At 39.0% G+C, this 6,000-nt stretch overlaps 1 non-coding gene across 1 annotated transcript; it reads right to left on the reverse strand.

Moving 5' to 3' along the window:
* Window positions 1–3,347: 3,347 nt before the first annotated feature.
* Window positions 3,348–3,453, reverse strand: LOC131165143 (small nucleolar RNA R71). Its single transcript, XR_009139464.1, has one exon. It is a non-coding gene; the product is annotated as a small nucleolar RNA R71 (small nucleolar RNA).
* Between the last annotated feature and the right edge of the window lie 2,547 nt (window positions 3,454–6,000).

Consider the following 6,000-nt stretch of genomic DNA (forward strand, 5'->3'; position numbering starts at 1 on the left):
AATAAAAGAAAGGATAGAAAAGGAAAATTCCAAGGGGGACTCAATAGGGTCTCGTCGATGAGTGCAAAGCGTTCGTCGACGAACAACCTTCTTGGGCACGTCAACATGGACACATGTCTCGTCGACGAGAATTTATTAAGAGGGTTGTTATCAGGGTATGAATTTTGTCGACGAAGGCTAAGATTTGTCCACGAATCTCCTTCTTGGTCTCGTCGACAAGGTGACATGGCTCGTTGATGAGTCAACACTTTATAAATATACCAAACTTGGGATTCAGCGAGAATTCATAAAACCCTCTTTCTAGAAACCGACTCCCTCCACCTTCTCTTTAGATTTTTGACTTCAATTCTTGCCGATTTGACGATCAGAAGCCGCTGCGCTACTCCTGAGAAGTTTCTTTACAAGTTTGCTTAAGTAGTTTGTTGGTTAGGCCAACTTAGGTACCATCCCAAAATTTGGGTAAGTTGGTTATTTCAAGTTTTATAAGGTATTTGGTATTTATGGACTGAAGGAAATGTATTAGATGAGATAATATTGGAGTTTTGTGGGGAAAATGTAAATTTAAGGGTGTTGAGTTAGGAACATCATGGGTGTAGGTTTGGAATAAATTGCGAGCTTCTCAGTAAGTTAGGTAAGAGGATAAATTAAGTCAACATTTTTCATAAAATTATTTATTGTTATACATCATTTATTTTCAAAAAAATGCGATGTTATAGAACTATATTTGGGAATACTGTTGTTGAACAGGGAAATGATTTTAATACATTTTATAAGAAAATATGATTTAGAACAAATTATGAGTTTATAATGTTACTCACATTTGTGTGACATGAGTATAATTTCCATGAAAATTATGTTATATTAAAATATTATGATTTTTCCAAGATAAGCATGTTACGACGGTTTTTAGAAAAACCATAAAAGTTGTACAGGAACTAAGGTTTTAGAATATTATGCTAAACAGTGCAGAAACCTCATGATTTTTACATTATGAATTATGTCGACGTAGATGTCGTGATTTTTACGTTATGCAATATATCGGCATAGATGCCGTGATTATTTATGATATGTAAGAAAACATGAAATATGATTATGTCAAATATTACTTTAAAATACGAAACAACTATGTTTTAATAAATATGAAATGTATTATATGTTATCAGAACCCGGATGACTTAGTTTAGTTTTACGAAGCATGGTACCGTAGCTATATGTTCAAGATTATGTTTATGTTAGTGCTACCACACATCTTAAATAGAGTGTGGGAGATAACAGTCAATGTGGCTTTATGGGAGTGTTGTAGTTCCCTTTGCAGTCTGAACCAGGTGGGGCAAGCACATCGTACTTACACACCTATGTTTGACTTAGCATGGTCGGCCAGCCATTGCTAGGTCCCGCCTACGGGCCGCACAACACTGTCATGTGGGAGGGGGGTAAGACATGACAACAACTAGCTGTCTATCCTGGGTAACATTACTGTATGGTATAGTTATATAAGATGATTTTAATGTACATAAATTTAGTATATTATACTATGTTATGGCGAATCATGTTTTATTTAGATATGATACAGACAGTTTTTACCAGATATGATTTATGTACTGTTTATATGTATAACACGAAAATACTTATGTTACCACCCACTGATATTACTGTATCTCTCTTACTAAGAGGTGTCTCATCTTAGCATTACAAACATTATAGGAAATCTACATAGAAGGGTGGATAGAGCCCCGCAGTAGTAGAGGTTGACTGAGTTGCCCTGTCAGAAGGGTAAGTATTTGAGTTGGGGTCAGATTGGTTTTCGGGATTATGATCCTAGGATGTTTTTTGGTCTTTTTGTGGATGATTATATATATATATATATATATATATATATATATATATGACAGATTTAGTAGAACTTTGACATTATGTTTGGTGTTGTATAGTATGTATGTAATTTATGTTTTTCGCTGCTTAGGTATTAGAGGAGTATGACAGGTATATCCCTGGTACCCATGGGTCTAGGTTGATAATGACTTTGACAGTTTAGAAGGACATTAGAATTGTTAAATGTTATTATGTCGAAAAAAATATATGGCATAAATAAGTAGGTCATTACATCTATTGCTTCATTTAGGTACACATATTAGGCTACAGTCTCCCATATAGGTTCTCGTGATTGTTATGTTAGAGTATACTCTAAATCCTGACCGTGCTCTGGATAGCTGGTGCATCCTTGCTACTCTATACCCTCGAACGGCTCCTTGGATTGTTTAGCCGAGTTCCGGTTAGTTTAGTACGGTAAACTCACTAAACTTGGAGTAAGCAGAACAAAATCCTAAACTATAATCATGTCTAAACACTACTTAGTAGGAGTAGAGTTAATATAGATTTACTTGCTTTAATTTAATTGCTTTCCAATAGTTGGTTAGATTTCGCCCATTGAAAAATACCACCTTTTACTTCTTTTTCATAACAAGGCTATAATAAACTAATATGAAAGTGTTTTGATAATTGCACTTTAAGTCTCCGTAGATCAATACCCAACTTACCCACTTTCTACTGAACTTGGGATAGTTAGGTTTTATAAATATTATTTTTGGTAGTTAAGGACCCAAGCCTTGGCGAGCCTACCAAATTTTGGCGCCATTGCCGAGGACTTGACAATGGTTATAAGCCAACTTCCGCTTTAGAGTATTATTGCCTTGTTCTTTTGATTTGCCCTCTTTTTGTTTTTACTTTCTTTATTAATTTCTATTTTCTTTATTTTTTTTTAAGTCTGAATCTGTGTGCTTACACGTGTGTATGTTTGGTCTGCATTCTTTAGAACCCGAGATAATTCCCATAGATATTGAGATTGAAAAATCCCGTAGGTCCCTTAGGAAACCTATCTTTAATTCGGAGAAGGTCGAGCTGTCTAAACTGAAAGCAATGGCTGAAGATAACCCCTTGGTTCTTCTTGAACAAATCCTGGAACCCCATGCTCCCCACCTACTTGTGGTGGCAGAGCAACACCTTCGGCCTCTTAGGGACTACTTTGTACCTAATGCATATACATCCCCGTCTTGCATCTGGTTCCTGGATGTTCAGGCAGTACAATTTGAGATAAAGACTTCAATCATCGCAATGCTGCCTAACTTTCATGTGAACTTGACAGAAAATCCTTATCAACATCTAGATGAGTTCTTGGAAATTTGTTCCACCATACGCATCCCTAATTGCAGTAATGATGCTCTCTATATTAGGCTCTTCCATAAAGCCAAATATTGGTTGACGTCCTTAGAACCGAACTCAGTGACCAACTGGGCCACCATGCAACATGAATTTCTTAAAAAAGTACTTTCCAATTGGGAATACTAACCAGCTTCGAAGACCAAATATAATTTTCTCACAAGATGGATGGGGAACTCTTTTCGAGACTTGGGAGCGCTTTAGGGACCTACTCCGTAAATGCCCACATCACTAGGTCCCCAAGTGGCAATTAGTCCAAACATTCTATGAAGGGTTGGCTGAGAGAGATAGGTCTATGGTTGATGTGTGTTGCGGAGGTAGTTTCCTCACTAAGCACGAGAACGAGACCTGTATTCTCTTTGAAAATTTGGCTGAAAACTCTCAGCAGCATATGGCTGCCACCCGTAGACTACCTAATCCATCAACTTCAAAACCTAAGGGAGTTTACGAGTTAGCCACGAGTCAAGACTTAGCTCCTACTCTACATGTCATATCCAAAAAGCTAGATTAATGCTTTTCCCTAGGACCGCAAACAACGGTGTGTGTAAAGATATGGGCAATATCCTCCGACCCTTCCCATACATGTTATAATTGTCCACACGTGCATTCCCCACATGAGCTTAGGCATGAGGAAGTAAAGGCCACCCACAACTAGTATGATAAGCCCTATAATGACCTGTATTCAAACACATACAACCCTCGGTGGAAATAACGTCCTAACTTCTCATGGATGCTGCAAGCTCTGGGTTTTCAAGCCTAAAGACCTCCATAAGCCCCAAATGCATTGGCTCCACGCCATACCAAATCTCAAAAATCATCTTGATTCAGCCCCCAAATTTTCAACCACCCAGCAATCGTCTCCCTTGCAACCCAAGTACAACACATTTCAAGAGGCGAAGTTGAGGTCCCTTAAAAATATTGAAGCTGATCGGCAACTTCTTCACTTTCACTCCAAATCCATTACGAAGCTAGAAGCCACTTTGGGACAACTAGCTACCACCTTGAGTCATAGAGATGAAGGCAAGTTTCCAAGTCAACCTAAAATAAGTCCTAAAGGACAATATGAGGTAGAGTGTGAACCGGACAAGGAGTAGGACCATGCGGTAACCACATTTCAAAATGGCAAGCTAACATCTAAACAAGGCAAGGAGCAGCTTAGCATGGGGGAGACCCAAGATGAAAAAATGGAAGCACCCAACGCTGATTCATGCACTCTTTCTTCCTCTAGTCGGGTATAAAGATCATTGAGTCTCACGCCTACCACCAGAAAGACCACACCTCACTTCGCCCCCCATATGGCTCTTCACGGCCACTCAGTGACACATCTGACAGCCCCACTTGCACCCTCTATATTTAGGAAATAGGCTTCCATTGAGTCTATCTGGGACATGTTTAAAAAAGTGAGAATGGATAAGTCTCTCCTCGATGAAATTAAACAATCACATGCGTTCATAAAATTCCTCACGGACTTGTCATTGCATAGGATAGAATCAAGGGTGCACATGGATGGTTTGGTTAAGCAGGACGAGCACATGAGTTCCATAATACTAAAGCACCTTGTTTCTAAACTAAAAGACCCCAGCTCACCTACTATTTCATACGCAATTGGCAATTACACCATTGATGAGGCCCTTCTAGACTTAGGAGCAAGCGTGAACATCCTTTCATACTCGGCTTATAAAAAACTTAAGCCAGGAGTGTTGCGACCCACCTCGATTTCTTTATGCCTTGCTCATCAATCTCTTAAGTAACCCTGGGGTGTGGTAGAAGACGTCGTAGTCAAGGTGGGAGATTTCCATTACCCTATTGATTTCATCATTTTGGACATGGATACTTCCACAAACCTGATCCCTGTCCATTTGGGACGACCATTCCTAGCCATAGCTAACGCCTACATTCAATGTAGGACGAGGATTATGGACATCTCATGGGACCATAAGTAGCGTAAGCTGAACATATTTAATGCTTCCCAACATCGTCTGAACACCACCCAAGCTGTGGACGAAGATGTGATTGAAAAAAATTGTTAAGTAACTCCTTCGATGCTATGGCAACACCCTTGGGAAAGTATGCTTCAACTTGATAGCTCTACCACTGCTGAATTTGTGGACCCTTTTAAGCAATTTATAATAGAACATGAGTGGGTCCCCAATTCTGAACATAAGTTGGGGTTATGCAACTTTGGATGTGAGGAAGAAAAGAGAGAAGCCAATGCTACTTGGGAACCAGGATGAGTCCAAATTGAGCTTCAATGTGTCTGGCTGAAGATAGTTAACTTAGAACTTCCAAGAGGCAACCTGATAGTTTTATTTTTTCTTTTAGGTTCTTAGAGTATTTAGAATAGATTAATTAGAACTCAGAGTCCTTAGAGCAGGTTTTAGGATAAGTTGGGGATGTGACAAATGCAGCAACCATCATATACTTGGGAGACTAGGTCCAACCCTTACATTGTGCTGAATTTCAGTATTTTTTGAGAAGGTTGATCATGTCCACAACCAGCACTAAATTGTGTGCGCCCTAGCCAAAAACTCAGCAATGTCATTTAAAACAAGCTTTCACGCTTAACTCTTTTCCCGCTTTGTCATTCTCCTTTCGACCTTGTCACTAGTATCAGTACACACTCACCAAAATGTCTTCTCCACCATTGTACCAATTGTTGATACTAACGACATATATATGGTTCTTTTGGCTGGCATTGGTCTTTTGTGCTACAGGGTATCTCTGCATGCATGCTATTTCGGTTATTGTATTATGAAGGTACACTGTATGTTCTTATTGGCACAT

The sequence above is a fragment of the Malania oleifera genome, chromosome 9 (genome assembly GCF_029873635.1).
Source record: "Malania oleifera isolate guangnan ecotype guangnan chromosome 9, ASM2987363v1, whole genome shotgun sequence".
Lineage (NCBI taxonomy): Eukaryota > Viridiplantae > Streptophyta > Magnoliopsida > Santalales > Ximeniaceae > Malania > Malania oleifera.